Here is a 22,638-nt window from a genome sequence, read left to right as displayed (position 1 = left end):
CTTACTGCAGGATCTGTTACAGCCATTGCTTTGGGGATGGGGAAGAAAGCGGGGCTTAGAAAAGTCTCCAAAAATACAGAACCCCCTGAGCAAACCTGTTGATGTCCGGGCTTTCTATAAACAGCTGTCAAAGTCCTCTTAAGGGGGCTTCTTGTAAACACAAGCTCCAGCTTGCTACCGCTGCGCAGCAAGGGTGAATTCTATACTACCTTTGAGGGAAGAAAGTTGTTTTCTTTTTTTTTTTTTTTTTAAAAAAAAAGGCCACTTGTTCCTGGTGGCAGAGTGTGTGTGTGGAGAGGAGGGACGGGACAGGGCGCTGGCTGTTTGTGCACTTCAAGCAGAGCGACCTCCTTGAACCCCACCGTGCACAATGATGCTTTCCATGGAAAGTCTGGCTGTATTACCTTTGGCAAGGGCTGAGGGAATATTTTTGGAAGCTTTAAAATCCTCTGTGGAACATGCTTCATTTTTGTTCATATACAGTATCTTTATATTTATTCAATAAAAAAAGGTCTCTGTTTTGCTGCAATTGGCTGCCCGACCCTTCCCCTTCTGCTCTTCTCCAGCAGTGCCCAGGGTGTCGGAAAGGCTGGTCCTCCCGGGACGAGAAAAAGATCAGGCCTAAACCATCAGCCCCTGCCATATTGTACTGGTTAAAACTCAGTTGCCCCCCTCTCTGAAAAGTTTGTTTAAAGTGGTAAGAATATAACCTGTTCAAAGTGAGACCTCCAAGGGCCTGGTTCCCATTTGCATTTAAGCCTTTATGCGGTGCTGGAGCAGGGTAAAGAGGCCCTCTGTCCTAAATGGGAATCAGACCCCACATCTGCGTTTTTCAAAGTGTCCTTCCTTTCTGCAAGCAAAGCCAGGAAACGTCTCTTGAATGAGAAAGGGACAATTAAAAAAAAAAAAAAAAAAAATTGCCAATCAAGGTTCGCAGGGCCGGATGGTGCGTGCAGCGTTACCTGGCGGTGGATAATCGTCCGGGCTGGGTCCCCGGGATCGCACCCTGGACCGCCTTGCAGAAAGATTGAGCTGTAAAACACAGGAGGTGTTAAACCCAGTTTTAGCTTTGGCGTTGCGTTTGGTAGCTGGAAGGAACAGGGTATGAACAGGAATGTGGGAAGGCAAAAGAGTATTAGGGCATCCAAAGAGGAGTTTGAATAACTTTTTTTTTTACTAGATTTAGGAAATAAATGCGGTCTGCTGGCTCTTCCTCCCTGAGGTCAGCTGTGATGGCTAAACCAGAACGGTGCCAGGAGGAGAAGGTACCCAGGTGCCACCAGCCTGAGCATCCTGAAGCAGGATGGGAAGAGAGCAGGACGCGCAGGGAGGCCATACACTGGCCAGGCTCCGACCTGGCTCACGCTGCTCTGCACCGGCAATTTTTTTCCATATGTTTTGATGACAGCAGATGCAGGCGAAGACAGGACTTCTAGCAGCTGCTTTAGAATTAGCTATTCTTTTATGTTTTAAGTATATTTGGCAGTGCTTTAGGAAGCAAGGGAAGAATTTGTATCCCCGCGATACAGATATGCAACAGCGGGACGGGATCGCAGAGACGGCTGAGTCACCGTTGGGGCCAGACACAGAACCCGCCGTTGCTGGCTCCCAGGCTGGTGGGGTGCGTGTAACTCCATGCTTCCCTTTTGTGGGAACTGGGCAAATCGCACTCTGTGCAACAGCCACCAACCCTCTGAGCTCAGGAGGAGGCTCCTGCCTGCTGAGCCTGCGACCCATGTGCTTTCCAGCCACGCTCCCGGCTGCGACGGGCTGGAGCTGGGGCTGCCTGCCTTTCCCCGAGCTGCAGCACGCTTTGCGCCACTCTGCCCGATTCGTCTAGACTGAGTGAGAACTTGGCCTCGCGCAGAGAGTTTACAACCTGGATGATGGGCGAGTCTGGTCTTGACTGTGGCTTGTAGCCGTATGAGCGAAGGAGACTGGATGTCTCTACCAGCGGGCTGGTAATCGCCCTTTGCAGATGTTGGCACAAACTGATTTGTGAGGGGTGATCACCAGCGTACAGGTAACGTAGCTCTGCTGCTGTCCTCAGGGCAGCATCACGGGGTATATGGACTAAAACGTACTTTGGAAAACCCCCTTGTCCATCCCCATCACAGGGCAGAATCGCTGTCTGCCAGATGTGGGTCTGACATTTTCTTGCAAACACCCCGTGATGGAAATTCTACCTGACCCTTATAATCCTTTTTCTAATGGTCCTAATATCTGTCGTGAATCTTCCTTGCTGTAGTTTTCCTTGTTCTGCCTATCCTGGATGTGGAGGAGGGAGTACCCAAATATGACGAGTACAAGCATCTTCTCTGTGTGTATGCCAGCTTTCGCTTTGCAGGTTAAAATCCCCGGAGTGATGCCTTCATAAAATTTGGTTATAATGGCAGAAACCTCTTCCGCTTCACCAAGTTTCAGCCCCAAAAGAATGTGTGAGGATGAGTTAAACCCCAGAGAATTGGGATCTCTAGGAAAAACAAACACGAACAGCCTCTTAGCTATTGCAACTCCACTATCAAAACCCCTTTTCAGAAAATGTTTAGTTAAAGATTTAGTTTGGAACAAACATTGTTAAAGCATGACCATCGGGCTGCTTATTGGAGCCAGATGTTGATTATAAAGACATTTGGGTCCATTCAGTGATTTTGCATGCCCTGATAGGCTGGGGTGAGCAGAAGGATTTGGAAAGCAGTGACTCAGATCCTCAACTTGCCCAAAAATGCACAACCCCACTGAAAGTGCCTCACCCTGTGCCATTACAGGGATATATTCCATAATGGCCAGCATCCTTTTCCCCTTTCTTTTTATTTTAAGATTTATATATATTTTTTAGGAATGACTGGCCTTTCTCAAGTTGTCCCTCTTGATTTTTCTGTTAATCCTGCATACTTCTTGAACGGTCTTTTAGGAATACTTCTCCCTGAGGGCTGACTTTCTTGACAATTAAAAAATGAGTATCTGTTGACCTAATCCTGCAAGCTGTCTGGGTGTGACCATCCCACGTTAGCGAGTGGAATGGTGCCCTCAGAAGACGTGCAGAAATCTGACCCCTATTTCTAAAGCAAAGGCCAGCAGAGCCAAGCACCCTGCAAGCTGCGTGCAGGTTTGGCCAAATCCACGTGCTGAAAAAAATCAAAACCGACAAAAGCTTTGCAAGGCTGATTTTATTACTTCTTTTTAGAACTGCTTCTTCGATTTTTACTGCTTGAACGTTGATTACTGGCTGCTTTGTGGATGGAAAGCTGGACGGAGAAGCTCAGCGGGAGAAAAATAAATGTGACAGTGGGCCAAAAGCGTGCTTCATTTCCTCCGGACCAGGCTCGCCTGTGCTTTTGGGGCCTGATCCTTGATGGAAATGGAGTTTGGAGCAGGTCAGGGTGCTGTGGGCTTGGCTGAGGTGTGGGCTGGGAAGCAGCCACTAGATGGCCATGTGGCTTGTCCTTACCTGTCCCCCCCTGCTCCTGTGCAGGGCAGGGATGTGCCAGCCTCCAGCCCCACGCAAGGCAAGCTCAAGGGGCTGCAAAGAGGCTGAAGACCCCCCAGGGCTGTTGGACCTTCCCCAGGAACAGATCTTTGTCGGGGGGAGTGCTTGTGTGGAAGGGAACAGCAGCCCCCGCAGCTGGGGCCATGTGTGACACATGGGGGACCCTGGTGCTTTCAAGGCTGAAGGGTCGGCATCCCTGGGGAGTCCGCCTGACTCTGGCAGGGCTGAGCTGTCCCGAGCTCCATCGATGCTCTGCAGGGGAGGAGGTAGGTGCCAGCAGGCCGTGGAGGTAGGACCAGGCTTCATTGGAGCTGGGTGACGGGACTCAGCTGGGGTTTATTGCAGGAAGGGTTCTGATGTGCAAAACCCTGCCTTTTTTTCCATCCTGGACTTCCTTGAGGTTAGAAGAGGAGAGGAGAAGGGGGGGGGGGGGGCGGCAGGGGGCGCGGGAAACAGAGAATGTCAGGGCAGATCCTCACAGCCTCTTCTCCTGCCCAAGTGAGGTAGCATTTGGGACTTGCACCCGTTCACACTTGGAGCACATCTTCTGCAGACTGCCCTGAGAGACCAACCAAACATGGCAATGGGGAAGAACTGGGGGATTTGCTTCAGAGGTGCACTCTTTAAGAAAAACAGCATTGCAGGACATACCTGCTCTCTCTCCTGTCCTGCCTTGGAGGGCACGGGATGGATGCTGCTGTGTCCCCAGAGCCCATAGCTACATGCTGCAGATAGGTCTTGGGCTTAGTGTTGCTGGAAGACACAAAAGCCTTTGCAGAAAACATCACAGAATGACCCAGGTGAAAAATCAAATCTGTGATGTGAAAAAGGAGTCTACGTTGTCACAACAGCATGACTTTCCTTCTAAGTAGCACGTGAACTATTGAAATGTTGCTTTCACCCTTTTACATGTCCTCTTTGCCTGTGATCAGGAGTGTTTTAGAGAGGTGTGTAGCTCCAGCTCATCCAGCGGATAGGCACTAGCATCCACCCAATGGCTGGATGACTGATGCTGTTTACTGGAAGGTTTGGTTCCTTAGAGCTAAGCTTGACAACGCAGCATGCCTAGACAACACGGCAAACTTTGCTCAGTGGGACAATTGTCCAGGGCTCATAAGACTTTCCACTGCCTTGAGATTCTGTGACGTGACTCAGAGTTGTAAACATTGGCACCAGCTGCTCTTCTCACTGAAACCATAAACCCATTAAGGGAAATTTGTTTTCTAAAAATAATCTGATCAATGAAAGGACTCTCTCAGCGTCCACAGCCCTTCTTCCCCGCCTCCCTCGTAATGACTTCCTCGTAAATACGTTCGGTTAGAGGAGTATGATGCCTCTTACCAGTCTCCCTATTGACGCAGTTTCAGTCATCCAAGTGAAGATATTTAAGGGGTAGTGTAGGGCCTTATTAAAAGATATTTAGCTCTTTAGGGTGTAACAGGGAGAACGGAAAGGAAAGGCACGACTGCAGCACAGTTCTTGTAGGGAGAGGCGAACATGGCCCTGGTGCATGGGAAGATTTATAATTTCTGTGTCATATTTATAATATTGATGCCTACAGATGGTCAGCACTGTGCAGCTGGTGAAGCCAGGCTGGAGGTTTGTCAGGTGCTTTTAAATGAATCCTGTGGCATTACATGCCCTGAATCAACTCTGCTTTTCTTTTACTGTATCACAAAAGGGTGTCTCAAGTCATCCTTCATGGTTTAAGGGAATCAAAGGATTGTCTCCATATTGTTTCAGACGTCAGCACAATCTGGATGAAGGCGCGTGGAGCTGGGAGTCAGGTGGCTCTGTTTTCTACTCCAGGCTCTTCACTTTGTACTCTGGTCCTCTGTCTGCTCTCTAGCTGTCAAGTGAGTATCAGGCTAATGCGAGGCCATCTGGCAGGCAAAGGCGGATTGGTTGGCTAAGATTGTGGAATGCCAAATATTACTGTGTGCATGCTAGTGATTTTGGAAAGCCAGCAGTAGTCAATCTATAATTTGCCCTTTGCTTAAGTAGTACTCCACTCTGTTCATGCAGGGTTGCAGAAGGCTCTGTTCAGATACTGCTGTGATTGGATTGTGCAAGAATCTACTAGAAAAAATTAATGCTGAATTCTGCACCAAGGTGCATGGCGCGAACAGCTACAATGGCAGTTGGATGTGATTCTGAATAACCCTCAGCATGGACAGTGGTCTCAGATGCCTCCACCTTCATGACAGCTGATGGGGAGATGATCTGGAAGGGGAGAGCTTTTCTGGTCTAGAAAGGCTGTGACTTTGTATGTCTGGTGTGAGCAGAAGTGGACTAGAGCCCTCAATGTCCATGAAGACTGTCATGGACCACCCAGACCACCCAGCTCCACAGCCCTTCCCAGGCTTGCAGCTGTGCTCTTCCCAAAAAACAGTATTACCAGTTCAACGACTGACCTTACTCCTGGAGTTCTGGGTCACAAATCTTATCTCTTACCTTTTGAATGCATTGATATAGTTTCAGAGTAATACGTTTATGGTCCAATCTGCTGTAGATAGAAGGAAAGGGCAAGGTGCATTTGGCAGCAGTGGGGCTGGTTATAGCAGCGTGTTTTGTATTCAGTGGGAACCCACGTAGAGCTGACCTGCACTGCTGACCCAACACCTGCCTCGAGGGGGTAACACTCGGAGATCCCGCTGTCCCCTGGATGTCAGCTGGACACGGTCATGCTGCTACTCGTGCAGCCCTGATCTGTCTTGACAGCATCTTAGTGGTCTGTCACAGAGAAAAGCTAAGAAAAAAATTGAAGACGAGCTGGTATAAGCCATCTTTGCCTTCCTCCTTGCTCCTCCCAGAGCCATTTTCTCTCTCTGAATCTGCCCCTAACTTCTTCTAAAGGATCAATATCCTTTTAAATAAATGGAAAGTGATCACCTTGAGCCAGAATCCATGCAGTCATCTGTTGCTGGCTGCAAAGCAGTGCCATGCCGTCATTGTTTTCTCCATCATCAAGTACCATCCCATAAAGGTCACTTGGTGCTTTCATTCAGAATGTACGGAATTTCATTACTTTTGCTGCTGACCATGTTATTTGCAAACTACAAGTATGAACCTGTTTAATCTAGCTATTAAATAGAGATGTTGAAATAACACAGAACAAAACTGCTGGCTGAGAGGAGAGGTGCCAGCAATATATTTGTGGCCACAATAGAAAGAAACCTATCACAGGATTAATTCCTGGTGCCATGGGCTGATCTTTTCATAGGGATGCTTGCAGGAGGGCTTTGAGACTTTATTTGGCTTGGCACACATGACCAGTAACTGGACAGATCTTCTCACCTTTTATCTGATCACGCTGCCCTGCACTTTGCTACTTGAGACACTGGGGGCTTATTATTTTAATAAACCTGCTCGGTTTTGCCTAAGGCTAGCTTTGAAGCAAGCCCTACCCCTGTAATTGGGGTCTGCGGTGGTTTGGGAGTTTTTCGTGCTATGCTGTTGTTCGGCAGATGCCTGCAGCTCACATTATGCCGAAGACCTCAATTGAACCGAGGTGCAGTTTTGCTCTTGCTGTGCAGGGTCAGGTGAGCCTTCCTCCAGGCCAGGAAGGTGACCACACCTGGGGTGTCAATGCATGCTCCCGTGGGTCCCATCATCGACCCATGGGTGCCATCTCCCAGGCGAACACCCTGGGGCAGGCAGGGAGCTGCCACACGGGTGCTGCCCTCTTCGAAGCACGTCCCAATGTGACTGGGAGAGGTGGGAGGTTGGGGAGCAAGCGGGGGAAGCTGTCCAGGACAGGATGGGATGGGGAGGAAGAGAGCATCTATCATTGCAGCACGAAGGCTGTTCTCCCCCCATATCCTTCCCCACAGATAAAGAACTGATACTTTGGGGAAGGGGAACGGTGTCTGCAGCCAAGCAGGAAGGAAGGGAAGAGGGAATATGGAAAGAATGGGGGAGTTTCCAAGAGAGAGATGGGAAAGGAAGGGATGTCTTCAGGAGGGAAGAGGAGGAGCTGGAAGATACGAGTGTTTGGAGCAGGGTGGCCTTAGAGCAGTGGAGATAACCCAGCCTTGGGCATGAAGGGATGGCAGGAGGAGCACAGGACCCCTGAAGTGGGTGGGTGGGTGGAGAGGCCCCAAAGCAGCATCAGTGAGGTGCCCTCAAATCCTTGTTTATCTTCCTTGAAGTTTCCATTGAAAGTCCTGGCCAGGTTCCTCCATGCCATCCTTTTGCAGTGGGGCAAGCATGGTGTGGGGATGACCTTCGCCATGCCCAAATCCGTCTCTTGGGCGAGGCAGGGGAGCAGGGTGCATCCTAAAAGCCAGGCACCCAAGCAGCCAGGAATGTGGGTGCAGTCCCGACACGTAAAGGGATCACTTCCACATGAGTTTTACCACTACTGTGGCGCTGTCGCTGTCCTGATCCCAAGTCTCGCCAAAGATAATTAGTTTATTTTTAATGAGTGCTGAGATTCTTGTGCAATCAAATCAAAGGGACTTTAAGATAAAGTAAAAGAAGTTACTAAATTAACAAACTAGGGCTTGTGATCGGTGGAGACCCTTGGAAAGCTGACATAAACGCATGCTGGGGGTTTAAAAACAGAAGAGAAATAAAAAATAACTCATTTTTATTTTTCATTCTACTGCTGCTGTTAGTAATAGTAGAGATCATAGCACGAGCATTTTAACTCATACTTTTTAACACATCCCATGGTTTGGGAACGGCCTGAAGAGTGATCTTGAAACTCCGGGAGCTGGCAGCGCTGCCCGTGCCGGGACTAGCCTGGCTCCTGGCGAGGCAGCAGGCAGGGTGCAGCTCCCAGACCGTGCCTCTGCCTCTCGCTTGATGCTGCTGCGAGATTTCAGTCGTGCTTTGCCGTGAACAGCCACAGCCCTTTCTTTTCTAAACATGTGTGCTTTGAAAGGGAAAAGGTTGTTGCCAGCATGTCTGACTCCTTCGTCCTGACAACATCCGACCATCCATGTTATCAAGCCTTACTGGGACCTATCAAGAGACATAGTTAAACAAGCTCATGTTTATCTGAGGGAAGCTGTATTAATTGCGCAGTGGGATAAAGAACTGGCCGGCACCAGGCAAATCTCTCGCTGGCATGGGAAAGGGACAGCAGGCCTCCGCTTAACAATGGGCTGCAGCAAAAGAAAGTCGCTTATTGCTGTAGGCTTTTTTTTCTTTGCAGACTTCAGTATTTTTTTTAATAGCTCTTACTCCCGTGTTTTGTTTGCCCATTTTTAAAATAAGAAAACAGTAACGGCTCTGCTGGCTTTCGGCTGAGCGGTTCCCTTAGAAGCGCCGTTGCAGGAAATGCTGTCGCTCCGGTGCGCGGCTGTGGAGCCGGGCTGGAGCTCAGGTGCTGCGACCCCTCCATCCTGTTCCCCGCGCCTGGCGTCTCCCCTTCGCCGCCTCTGCTGCCGTTGGCGGCGGCAGCCACGTCTCACCGTAATCCCTCCCAGGGTCGCTTTGGGCAGCGAGCTGCTGAGTTTCCAGCCAGGCGTCTGCATGGCTCTGCTCGGCAAGCCCCTGAGAAAAGGTGTTTGGGGCTTGCTCAATGCTGGGGGGCTCGAGGATGGTGCTGGGTGTTGGGTTTCCCGTGGGGGTGCAGAACGGGCTGGGGAGCAGTGGTCACTGCTGGCCATGGGGAAGGCTCAGTGGTCCAAGGGCACCTTCTCAGCAGGGAGTCCTCGGAGAAGACGCTGGGTTTCCCAAGGGAACAAGACCTGACAGCACTGTTGTTACCCGCGTCTCAGAGCAAGTATAAGAGGAGGCTTTGCAACTAAAGCCCATCAAATAATCAAACAGCAAGGAGTGAATAAGAGCGCTGCGTTCAGCTTGGTTTGTGGGCTCATGCTGTTCATCCGGTACCTAGAAAACTGGGATGGAAATATTTCCAAATCCCCTTGTTTCACAGGTTTAAACTTGAAAATTGGTACTCAAAATACGTGGTTTGCTCTTTTAAAAAAAACAACAACCCAAACCCTCAGCCAGTTGGAGCACCGGGTGAGCTCCGTGGGCAGCGCTGCTGCACGCCAGCCATGCCGCAAGCTCGGAGCTATTGATTAATACTCCAAACAAGCCTCTTGCAAACGGCCAAGAGACATGGAAATGACCCTCCTCCCCCAGCCAAAGGGAGAATTTCTCCCTGATGGCAGAAACTGGTTGGGTTTGGGCATGATTCGCTTATCAGATAAAGGGAGCTGCGTTCGCCTGCAGAGCCCAGCTGGGCTGCCCGGCGGGGAGGGGATGGAAGCTTCGGCCATGCTGTGCCACGAAGGCGGGTGAGTGACTGCACCAGCACCGGAAAGCAGCACAGGCCCTGGATCTTGTCCTCTTGTGAAGAACCAGGCTATCGTCGATTGCCAGCTTTTGTCTGACGATGCTTCACTCAAAGCAAGATGTAAGAAAGGGGAAACTACCAAATGAATCACATCCCTTTTCTAATCTTATTTTCTCTTGGGGGTGGATTTGGGCATGCTCCAAAGCCACAGCCTAATTTAAATCAGGAGAAAGGTGGCTGTGAAGAGCAGAGAAGCAAGAAAGCTGGGAAAAATGGACAGAAATATTTGTCCTTCCATGAATGAATGTCTGTCCTGATGGGAAACGGCCACATCTGGTGATAGAAAACAGAGGTTTCTTCTAGACGCTAATCGCTTGCTTTTTATCTGGGATTCACGAGCCATTTTAAATGCTGTGTTGTGATGTGACTGGAGGCTTAAGAGGGGGAATGGTTCCTGGCTTCCCCGTGTCTGCTGCCCTTCCTAGGGGATGCTGACAAATGTCTTGGGGAGATAGCGAGCAGCTTGCAGGAAGGAGCCTCTTCAAAGTCTTCTCTCCCTTATCTCCCCGCTGGAGTTGTTTTGACAGCGGCTAGTTAGAGACAGGAGCCCTTGCTGGGATGAAGTCAAGATTGCAAGAAAAAAAACAAACCCAAGAGACTGCATCGGCAGCACACGCTATAACTCTAATTTGGAGTGGGCAGATGGAGACTGTGTGATTGCTGCTAGGCCAGGGAAGCTCAGCCAGTCTAAATAGTACTAGAGGTAACGTGAAAGGTCATTCCTGGTGTAGTTCAGCAGTTTTGTGCTGCTAGCGCTCAAATTCATGTTTCAGCTCTGAACGGGCTCCTAGGTTCATGGTGTTTTCTGTGATAGGGACAACAGCAGCCCCCTGCTTTTCCTTGCCCTGCTGGCTTGGTGAACGGCTCAGGGATGTCATCTGGTTTCCTTGCTCCATGCCATTTGGAGACGTGTGTTAGCCAGCCCCTGTGCACATCCCTAGCTCACCGCTCTGCACCATTGAGCTCACTCAGAGGTCTCGCACTGGCTTCTTTCCCCACCTCCTCTGCCAAGTGCAATGTGCCTGACCCGTCCGGCTTGCTACTGAAATCACTGACAGTAAGGTCCTGCGGACAGAGGCTGTCTCAGGGGCAGAGGGCGTCTGTGCTTTTGACAAGCTGCAGGGCGCTCACCCACAGCCCATCGGTCCGGGGCACGGGTGCTGGGGCACGTAGCTGCTCAGTCGCCCTTGCAGCCCGTGGAGGTGCTCCCCACTTGGCTGTGCAAAGGGCTTGCAGCCATGTAAACACGCTCCCAAATTCTTATTCTGGCTTTCCAATCACATTCGCTGACCAAAGCCATGCTTGCGAGCAAAGCCAATGCATGCCAGGCCTAAAGAAATCCAATTTTGATAAATGGTGGCCAAAAGAAGTTTGCTCTGATGGCTCTGCTGCTTCTTCCACCACCACCTCTGCCAGGTCTTCAACACGCAGGTGAAAGGCACCTTGGCAAAAAGGACCCATGTCAGGCAGGAATGGGGCTTCATCCAGATTTGCTGTAACCGCCTGGGCCCTACCCCGACGCCCATCTGTCCAGTCATTTCCATTTATCATCAGTGCTGTTAAAAAAATAAAACTCTGCCACTCTTTTTAAAGCTTTTGGCAATATTTTTAGCCCCTCAAGCTATGTAATCACAGCTCCATGACACAGAGAGATAAGCTAAGTATTTAGGAACACAGACGGGATCCGGGATGTGGCCCAGCTAGTCCTATACCCTCTCTCTGACAGTAGCCGGCAGGAAATGAATCAGAAATTTTTGCAAAAATGGCTGGAAAGATGATAAGCCTCTCTCCCCAGATGCTGTCTCGTGGACTATTTCGCTATGCATCCAAGTGTGGCTCCCGCCCCTTGCCTCTGCATTAAGACAGCGGTCCTGGCTCCTGTGGAGCTCTGAACCTATGCAAGAAGTCTTGTGTTTTTATGTTGTACGCTGCAGGACTTCTGGAGGCAGCCAGTTCATCCACCTTGCCAAATCAGCTGAGCCCAGAGGGTTGGTAGGTGTGCAAGCCCCAGCCGCTTGTGCTGTGGAAGCTACCATGGCTCTCACAATGCTATTGCTCCCTAAGCTCCATCCTGAGGGGTTTCAAGTGCAAAACTATCAGAGGAAGTAAACCTGTTCTGCAGAGGTGGTTGAAGACCCTTATAATGGATAAAAACCCCACCATTCACAAAATCCCTGTGATTTTTTTACTTGGCCCCAAAATGTCAGCTGATGGCGCTGAATTTGCTCCTCCTAGAGTAGTTCATATCTATCCATACTTACATGCAAAAACCCCTGTCAGGTGCAATTACAGACAGAGCTCTCCCTCACGCCTCCTTTGGCGTGAGCGACTCTGCCTAAGGAATTCTTCAAATAATATAATTTCTACGTTCTTCAGTAAGAGCTACACCCTGCGGGGCCCCTGGAGCCCCCCGTTTCAGAGCCCTCGTCACCCGCTGCCAGGCGAACACCTTGCCTGCGCTCTCCCCTTTGCCACGGGGGTGGTGGTGTCGGGCAAAGCTGCTGAGGGCCGGCGGGCTTTGATGGTCTGCTGAAAGCCCAGACCTTCCTTCGGGTTCAGTGCCTCCGGAGTGACTTTCAGCAGTTAGCATGCATCAGAAAACCGAGCGTGCAAACACAAGGTTTGCATTCATAAAGGAAAAGACTATTCAATTTTTGGCCGGTTTAAAGTAGCATTGGAGCATCCTTGATGTGTCTATAAATAACGAATTATTATTTAAGGGAACCTTTGCATTAGTGGTTACTATGGCAATGAATCATTCGGTCTCTGCTGGTGCCAGATTGAACATTATTGTCTAACGTTCATCCAAACAATATTCAGTCATGGTGCAGTTAGTTAAAGACTTAGCAGATGTTCTAAAGTAAATTCTATTCAGAGCTGTGCGCCCTGGCAAAATGCCATTTTCTAATATCTATGCTGAATATGTAAAGACTACTGAATTTCTCTGTTTAAAAAAAAATGTTTGTTAATTGTCTGTACCAAGCCTGTCTAATTAATTGCACATGGATCCACCCTAATGTGCAGGGAGAAATGTAAGTGAATCCATTCTGCCACTATTTCCAAAAGTATAATAAGTGCATGTAAAAGCTGTAATCACTGGCTGTAATGGCTTCCTAGTTGCAGGCTGTTTCGTAGACTATGAAAATATGCCATGTGGAAATAAACCATTTGTGTATTGGACTGAATTAAAACCAAATGCTTGAACTTCTAATTAAAATTTTTCTTCAAGTCGGGGAAAGGAAAGGCTTAATTACCACCAAAATGCTCTCCTTTTCTTTCTTTCTTTCTTTTCTTTCTTTCTTTCTTTCTTTCTTTCTTTCTTTCTTTCTTTCTTTCTTTCTTTCGTTCTTTCTTTCTTTCTTTCTTTCTTTCCTTCTTTCTTTCTCTCTTTCTTTCTTTCCTTCTTTCTTTCCTTCTTTCTTTCCTTCTTTCCTTCCTTCTTTCTTTCTTGCTTTTCTTTTTTTTTTCCATGTTGTTGTTCATAATTTAGCTCTGTCCAATAGTTTTTGGTACATCTTGCCTTACTGCCCTAGCAGTCCCTGAAAGCCAGGTTTGCTTTCCAGAATACCTGCCCATGTGGTCCTCATTGGCTCTGCTTTCAAAGTTTACTGCAAACACATGGATTGCTGCCTACACATTCCAGATGCTAAATAAGCTTTAAGAAAATGAAAAAAAGAGAGAGGCAGAAGTGTGCGTGGGGTGGAGGGGGGGATAAACAGAGTTAAAGAGAGATACCGTTCCTGGCAGAGACAAAGATGCTAACTTCCATCTTGCATAAATGGCAGTGCTGGAATCAGTCAGGTTTGTTATTTCTCCCTATCTTGTACGCCGTATAATAGAAGGCTTTTTTTGAACTTTAACATTTGGACTTCTTAACAGACTGTTCTTTAGTGTGGTTTGGGAAGGACAAAAGAAGATTTTTGTTGATTTGGCATAAATTATACAGTGGGTATTTTTGGCATAAATGTTGGAGTTTGATGCTTTTTGTTGGTTTGGCAAAATATACCTTGAAATCACAAAAATATGCTTCTAATTACAGAATGTATGTTGCAGTGATGTGGGACAGTGAAGTAAGGAACCTTTCAGTATTTATATTAACTGAATCAAAAAATTAACCTCTTCCTGTTGAATGTTTACAGCTGGAACCCAGTCAAAGAATCTGAGGCTGGAGCTAGTAATGCCTAATACGTTTCTGCCTCAACAGCAAAGATAAGTAATTCATTATTCAGATGCTAAGCATTCAGCAGGCCGGTCCCAGCAACTGGGGTTTAGACTTGCTTGCGAGGAGAACTGGCAGGTACCATGGGCCCCAAATTTAAGCTGCGCGGTGACATTTTATGAAACCCTACATGAACAGAAATCTTGCAGGGAAATAAAAGGGCGAAAATGCAATGAAAACGGGTTCTTGTTTAGACTGAAACCTCCTCCTGCCACGTTTGTCACTCAAGCATTTCGGCAGCCTGCTAGAGCATGACAGGCAGAAAGCAAAGCTGTTTTCACTGCCCAGGTAGAGCAGAAAGCAAACAAACAGCTTTCACAGTTCAAGCAAAGCCTGGTTGGGTCAAAGATCTTCTCAGTGCCCACGGTCCTTCAGCAATAAAAAGCAGGCAAAAGTGTTTTATGAACTCAAACAGGACCTGGTTCTCCATCCAGCATCGCCCAGCCCAGCTGGATCTCCCTCTGCAAGCCGTCCCGCTCCGGTCCTCTCCTGCACTCTTCGTGTGAGCAGGGTGGCAGAGTGCTGACTCTGCCTCGCCGCTGTTGATAAGGATCGTTCCGCAGAGGAGTCAATGACCCTAATTAACAGCGTATGTAATGTTTTGCCTGAAGAGCTTCCTGTGAGTGGCTCTCCCAACATGTCTGTCTTGTTCAGAGATGCTCTTTCTGGAATTACCATTAAATTGCAGTGCTGCGTAATTGCTCCGAACGGTTGTAAATCTCATTTAACCCTTCTCGCCGCGCAGGTTATGGAATGTGAGCACCGCAGAGCATTTCCAAGGTATTGGATTTGAGTGCACTCTTTATACAGCAAGAAAGACTTTTCTGTGGGCTTTTTTTAAATGTATATATATTTCTCCTGAAGGGCTTTTTATTAAGCCAGGCAGAAAGTACCGAGTAGAAGTGCAAGAACAACTCACTAATTTAGTGCACCCTAGACAACTCTGAAGGAGATTGCAAAGGTTTACTTGACAAAACAGGCACCAAACATGTCAACATTTGGGAATGTTACAGAGAGACTATTATGGTTTCAGGCCCTTCAAATACCAGCAGTAGGAAACTACCTTGCCCTGCAGCGTATAGGCAGCAAAATGCAAAAACAATGAGTGGTGAAACCCACTGTGGCTGTATATGTGCAAGCTCGGCTTCAGCAAATCATATCAGATCTCACGTCATAAAATATAGAAAGAAATAAATGCTTTCCCCTTCCCGTTTCTTTAGGAATGGTTATACAATTCCTGTGGTAAAATCTGCTTTGCTGTGCTGGTTGCTAAGATAATATGATCATGTTTTGAACAGGGGGGGGAAGCAGTCTTTTTATTACTGTATATAATGGCTTTTCCTGTTTCTTGGTCATTATAGTTATTCTTTTTCTTTTCTTTTCTTTTCTTTTTTTCCCACGTTTCTCAGTCCTTCTGAGAGACATCAAGGAAAGACTTAAGTTTTCTAAGGTACTTGATGGCAGTAAGAACAGGAGTCTGTGGAAAATCAGTGGGAGGCATGCAGGTAAATTATTGCCACTCTGGAAAATCTGTCCCCTCAAAACACCTGAGAAGTTGGTGGTAGTGGTAGTTTTCCTGTTATTGTTGTCCTTTTCTTAAACAAAAAAAAAGGAGCACCATAAGGAGCTATAATACGTGGGCCAAAAATGCCGGTTTTGCCCATGATGTTCTCTGGTGATGGTTCAGTCAGAGAGAGGTTGAACCAAAAACACTGGTTCCCCTTTCTCAGGCAGGTTTTTGTGTGATGGTGAGCAGGGGATAGCGTCTCTCCGGGCCTCTCTTTCCCTCCCTACAATATGGCGATAAGGAAATTACAGGATACTGGCAGGACTCGATGAGCTGGTGTTTTAAAGTGCTGCATATGGGGCAGGGACTATTGATTCCTAATAATCAACCAGCACCTTTTAAAAGTCTCAGTTCATTTTCCCGTTATGGTTCTTCCTGTATATTCTTAATTTTTTCTCACATTAATATGAGGAACAGTCTTCCAGGGAAGGCAGAACGATGAAATGGAGAGTGCGGCCGGCTGTCAGAGGACTGGGGAGCAGAGGTTTCTGAGGAGACCTTTGCTCAGCGACCATCAGCCAAGCCTTTGTCCCACCAAGAGTATGTTGACCACCACTCCCTGTCCTGGTGCACGATGTGGCAGCCTGCTTTGCTGGCGCGGGATCTCTCCAGGCACACGACAGCAGCTCTCGTGCGTGGGCAATGGGGTTCTTGTGTTTCCCAGCCGAAATTTCAGGCTTTGGCTTTACGTAATTGCCATCAGCACGGGCAATTGATGGCAACTCTCCGAGCCCCTCGTACACAAGAGAGGGACCTCAGCTTTCCACTGACTGCTCCACTTGGGATGATTTCTCACAGAGATCTGAAGAGAAAAAAGTGATACATTTCCCATTCTTTGAAGAGAGACCTTTAACTTCCGTGGATAAAATAATGTGTAAAACAATGTTTGGGAAAACTTCCAGGGGGCTCATTTCGGCTTTACAAAGGAACCCTCCGCATCTGAATCCTGATGGGAAGATAAGATAATTCTCCAGCACTGTTTAGTTATCGAATGCGGTATAAACAGCCATCCTTTCTTCATCTCCTGAGAATGCAGTGCTATTTGGGAAATAGTGTTACGAACAATTAGAGTAACTGGAATAAACTCCACATTCCCCAGGAGATCGTGGACTCCGTCCTCATCTCTGCTTGATGGCTGTCAGTAGGGCTGTGGATCTGAAGGTTGCTATTCATATCTTCAGGGTGATTTGCTGAGGTCTCTAGATGATTTTAGTCTTTTAAAGTAACCCAAACTTTAATTATATGAGCAGTCATTGCCATTAGATCTTTTCTTGGCTTCTGTCAGTTCCCCAGAAGATTGTTGAGTGCCATTACTGCGCTGTGCTGGGAGAAGAGCTGGGAGGTCTGCTTTAACACGCCGCGATAATTCATCGCATGCCAGGATGGGTGAGAAGGAGCACTTAAGAGGCAGGAAGAGCCGTAGGGGAGATAGACCCCACTCTTGCTGCTCAGTCCACAGCAGCGATATAGCTGTGACAGCCACCTCGGCGAAAGCGGTTTCAGCCTGTGCATGGCTCGACACTTCCAGCGTGTGCTGTCTCAGAAGCTGCTGGTAGGCAGCGTGGCACGGAAAACGGGAGGAGCAGGGACATGGCCGTGGCGGTTTCTCCTTCTGGCCCGTGCAGCAGGGTTGGGAGGGGAGGGACCCTGCTGGTCTTCAGAGCTGTGGCATTTTGCTTTCCTGTAGCACCGAGCCTGGGAGGAATCAGTCATCTCCTTTGTTTGCATCACATTTTGGACATGATTTTAAAGGGAAAACCTTGCTCTGTGGAAGCAGCCGCAGTCAGCAGTAACAGTGATATGCCCTACCCCTTATCTAGAACTTTTTACTAATAAGTTTTAAAGTACTGCACAGAGAGGTCAGAGGTATTATCCTCATTTAACGAGAGGGGAACTATTACTCATTTTGCTCTTGACATTTCTCTCTCATTGCTCTTTTCTTACCAAGCCCCTATAACAGCAAAGAGATCCCTTCCACTCCAATTTATCTGCAGGGAAGGATGCTGGAGCAGTGACAAAATGACAGCGTTGGTTGGAGACCTGTGACTGTAGCGGAGCAGTGGTTAAGTCAGCCAGAGGAATGTTTTGCCAGTTTGTCTGTTATTTTTTGTTTGTTTGTGTGTTCAGCAGAGCACTCTGTTATCTTCCGCCCGTCCTGACGCCATGCTTTTCCTGTTTAAAATTCCTACTTCTGATTTTCCCTTTGGGTTTTTTTTTTTCTTTTTTGCTTCCCCAATTGTTCTAGTTTTATGTTCCCAGCACCAATCACCAAACAATATCTAATGAAAGCATTTGAGGACATAAGCATTTGGTGCCTTTGCCTCCTTCTAATATGTATTCGCTGTGCAATTCTCGTTTCACCTCTCTCACTTGCAAGACTGGCTGAATATTTCTCTGTCTCATTAACTGAATTTTACCTGATAATTCCTCTTTGCAAAGGGAACTCGTAATGCAAACACACTGAGAGCAAATTGGTATCTTGCACTAGACAATAAAACTGGGGGGAGAAGCACAAGCCCCTTTCTCTGGTGCCTCATGCAAGACACTTGTCACACCGTGGGTACGGTGCAATGTGCTGTGTGGTGCTTCAGGCAGGCTTGGCTCAGGGACGGGTTGTGCGTCAGACCGTGCATTTATGTGGGGATGGACCAACATGCTTCAAAGCGGTCATGAGGCTCTTCTGATACAGACTCACTCCGAGTTAGGAGGAAACTTGTTTCTGGTACATCACTGCACGCTGGCACAAGGTGCGCGACCCTCTGCATAGCCTGACAGAGCAAGGACGAGAGCGGGGCAACACGTGGTGACCGGGTTGAGATGAAGAATTCATTACCGGAATTCAATGCACTCAACACAACTCTTGTTGCTGTTGAGTGCATTGAATGGTTTTGAAGGTGCTTTCAAGTGTGCTTTCCAACTCTGCTAGTGAAACACAGGAGGCATTGAGACTTGGTGCTGTGCAGGTATTAGCTAGACAGTTGGTGCTTTTCAGGGCTAATCTTTGTGCCAGTTGTTGCACAGAGAAGTGGAAACTCTGTAAAGGGCCAAAACATCTAAAAATGTCCAATGCTGAAGGCTTTGCAGAACCCTGAGACCATGAGAACATTGTGTAGAAGGCACATCAGAGACATGGGCAGGGCAGAGAGCTTCTGGGTTGGTGTCACACGTATCTCCAGAATGCCTCACCAAAGCAGTGTACCAGAATACCGAGTCCTCCCTCCATCAGTGCTCAGAGACTGCAGCCTGCAGAGACTGGGCGAAAAAGAGCCGGTACCTGAGTTTCTAGCCTGCCCTTCAGCACAGAAGACAGAGAAGGACTTTAGAGAAGCTGCTGTGATTACGGCACTGTGGATGTTCACTGCAGCCCAGCATGGGAAGGACGTTACTGCATATGGTGTCTGCATGGATCGTGCAGAGAGAAAGGACAGGCACTTTCAATATTTTCTTAGTTGATAAATCTTAAATTTTTAATAATCACCTTATGACTCGCTTCATGCATCATTTTTGTTTGGTATAGAATAAGGTTTCAAAAAGGAGATATTCAGTACATTCGTTTTTGAGTATAGAGAGCTTGAATTTAGAGGGTTGCTTAGAATCTGCAATACCAACTGTGGGTACAAAGTTACAGTACTCAGAGGTTTTGGAGAAATGCCTGGCTGTCCAAGTCAGTAATGGTGCGCCTTTTATGTAGCCTTGATGATGCCTGTGACAAATTGAGGATATTTTGTCGGGAATAGTGCGACAGAATTACAAGATAGTGTGAAAGAATCAGAAAAATCAACTGTCTGCAAATGAGACAAAACAGAAGCAATATTGCTTTATTGAGGACTGAAGTAATCTAGGTTCATCAAAAAGACAAGTTACCGTGGTTTGGATCTCTGTGCTATGAATACCAGCAGGAATGCTAAGGAAGCAGTTCTGTGCCTCTCTCTCACACGCACGCAAATACACTCAGTATTTTGTAAAGATGTTCTTTTGTCCCTCTCTGCATGGGAAAATGTGCTTTCCACCCAAACATAAATTACTGTGCAAACTGCAGCTTACAATTCAGAAGTCTGCATTTTTAGTGGCACACTGTGCAGATCATTTTGGCAACAGCTCTGAGCAAACACACCAGAAAAAAGCACTTTGGGTGAGCGGTGAAGAAGCAAACAACCTGAATTCACTGTAATGAACTTTTTTGGAAGTCCCAAAGAACGCTTTCGCGGCAGGGACTATTTTAAAATACATTCTGGGAATACAGAGCTTCGGCAAACCCCCCCCTCCCCCCAGCAAAAACCAAACCCAACCCCCTAGACAACAGCAGAAATCCAGAAGCTACTCATGTTTGTTCATGAATTAATGCCGGGGAGTAACGACCCGAAGGAATCATGGTCCCCTCACCCAGACAATCCCAGATTTTTCAGGCTCCCTTAAAGGCTCCTGTTCCAGTACAGTCCCTGATTTGTGGCGTTAAGCTTTTTATAGTTTTGCTTATCCTAGCATTTAAGGTATTTTCAAACTTTCATACGCTTTAATTTGTTACATTTGGAATGAGACACTGGGTTTAGCACATAAAAAGGGTATTTTCGTTGGAGATGTGATGAACAGTTCAGTGAGGAGGAACTTCTGACCGTGGCGACCTGCCATCCCACAGGTAGAGCAAAGCACAGCAATGCACGTGGCACAGCAGTCCCACCAAAAACCTCACGTGGACAGGGAACGCCTGGGACCGTCAGCAGAGCCGAGCCCTTCACTGCTGCAAAGCCCTGATCTGCCCAGTCCCCGGGAGCCACCGGGCTGGGAGGGTTTCCAGCCAGGTTCAGGAGAGCTCACCCCTCAGCTGGATCTCATCCATTCCTCGCTGAGCTGCACAGAACGGAGGAGGAAGCCCAAAGATCTTCTTGGAGGATAAATCTAGCAAAGGATCAAGTTCAGAGCCCATTTCATCAGGTGGTTAGCTGACCTCAGCCAAGGACGGTACCAACCAAACGAGCAATGCTTGGTAACAAGGGAGGGTGCGGTTAAAATGGAGAAAGGAAGTTGGGAATGATGCTTGGTGTCCTGCACCCATCACCGGAGGATCTGGCACCCATGGGCACTGGAACATGGAGTTTGCAGAAAACTTAATAAACTTTTTTTTAAGTGTTTGACTTTTCCCTGTTTCTAATTGATTCTGTGGCAGCTCAGACCCTGGGCTAGGGAATTGTGTTTGAATTTACCTCTCTGTTTGTAACATGCCATTACACCTAATGTTGTCTCTGATGGAAGGATTCAATCTGCTATTTTGGAACAACAGAACTATTTCAGAGGGGCAAATCCCAAGTGAATCTGGGAGGTGTTGAGAAGGAACACCGTTTTACCCACTCTGCCATGGAGTGTCCTATGCTTCAGTGCTACTCTTCTGCTGAGAGAATTGCCATAGAAAGTTCAACGGTGAGAAGATCATTTGCTGTAGGGAAAGAGCCCAAACTTGGGCAATAAACAAAATTCATTGCACAGTTCTGCACTTCTGTGGATTCATCCCACACTTATTTAGGCATTTCATTGCATGGGATGCCTGAAGTAGAAGTGTAGTTGCTCTTGGCTCCCTCTGTAGTGGAGGAATGCAGGTGAACACCTCCAGGGATTAATTAAGATCTTAGAGAGTAATTAAGGTCTTAGGCAGTGCCCACTGGAGATGCATACAGCTCTCCACTTACTGTGGAGGGAGCCTAAGGTGACCAGACTCATAAGCTTGTGAAATGTCTGTGTAAGGTGGGTTGAACCTTGGCTTGGGACTCACTCGCATACCCTGAGTTGTGCATCATCATAAAGAAAATGCAAGTTTGTGGCTTGTGTATTTCTCCCACTTTAGAGGTTACTGTATAATTCTCCTATTCAGGTGGATCACAGCAAACAAATATCCAAATAAATCACTACATTAGCGAGCAAGGCCTTTTAATTCTCTCTCAAGGGTTATTCTACAATAACCAGGTTTTTCCCTTACACTAAAGAAAACTGCATCTTAAGGTGTAACAGCCAACTTCGAGGAGACACTTTGCGTGTGTCTCATGAGCCCTTGCGGTGATGCCGCAGGGATTTGCCACCAGCAGAGAGACAGCCCAGGCCTTCTTAGACAGTCTCCTGGGATCTTCTGCAAGGTGACAAGGTGACAGCTTCAGCCTGAACTGGAATGGAAGTTGGGCTGCCTACAAGAACAAGATGGATGAGAGCTGCTAGGTGTCAGGGTGGTCCTGAGCTCCAGCACACCTCCAGCGCCTATACCAAGAAGTCAGCACAAGTGTTTGAATCTTCTGGGGGACGATTCCTGCAAATGATCTAGCGCTTGAAACCAAACAGAAGGCAAGCTACGTGTTTGTGCAGAAGGCTGAAACTGTAATGCTTAGATGCGTGTTGTCCACTTAGCCGAGTTTGCTTGCTTGGAGACTTGAGACTGTACAAGTCAGCAAGATGTGGTTTGAAAAAACCTCTCCTGTACCACAGAGCTCCTAGTCACCAACAAGTCAGACATCTGGCAAATAATATGAAAGGTTATGCATGCAAAGTGCAATGATCTAGCGGTATCCTTGCTGCCTGGAATGGTCAGCAGCAATGCCGAATAGGTCGGCACGATGCTGCCGCCAGCAGCGTGCCAACCTATCGCTCTTATGATTTTTTGATATAGTGCAAATGCGCAGCACACTTTGCACAGCTGTTGCAACACTCTAAAAGAGATCACCAGAGTTTCAGTATTACACTTTTTGTTGGGTAAAGCAGCCTGCCGAGATCCAGAGCCAGTCAGAGGTTTGCTTCTTGCCTCACGACTCTCCAAAATCCAATTATTGTGAGCTCTTTTTGGGAGAGATCCTGCCATATCTGCATCAGGACAACTTGCACAGAAAGCCATCGCACCTTTCCAGTAAAGCATTCATTATCATGCTTGGTGAACACAATGACAGAGATTGCAAAAACAAACAAACAAGAAAATGAACCTTTAAAGTGGGACAGGGAGTGGTGGCTCTTGAGAAATGATCTTTCATAAGATTAAGAGGTTGCCGCATAAAAATGCAGCCTTCCCTATAATA

General features: G+C 47.6%; 1 long non-coding RNA gene across 3 annotated transcripts in view; it reads left to right on the top strand.

Annotated features, from left to right (window-relative positions):
• Positions 1-22,638, top strand: part of LOC140655844 (uncharacterized) — a 146,381-nt gene that overhangs the window by 88,997 nt on the left and 34,746 nt on the right. Inside the window, exon 1 of one of the 3 annotated variants that reach the window (XR_012043890.1) lies at positions 1,573-2,023. The exons of the other annotated variants lie outside the window; for them this stretch is intronic. This is a non-coding gene — a long non-coding RNA (uncharacterized lncRNA). Of the gene's footprint in view, positions 1-1,572; positions 2,024-22,638 lie in introns of those variants that run through there. 3 annotated transcript variants of the gene reach the window in all.

This window comes from Ciconia boyciana, chromosome 8, assembly GCF_034638445.1.
Source record: "Ciconia boyciana chromosome 8, ASM3463844v1, whole genome shotgun sequence".
Classification (NCBI taxonomy): Eukaryota; Metazoa; Chordata; class Aves; order Ciconiiformes; family Ciconiidae; genus Ciconia; species Ciconia boyciana.
This window is presented reverse-complemented; position numbering and strand designations above follow the sequence as displayed.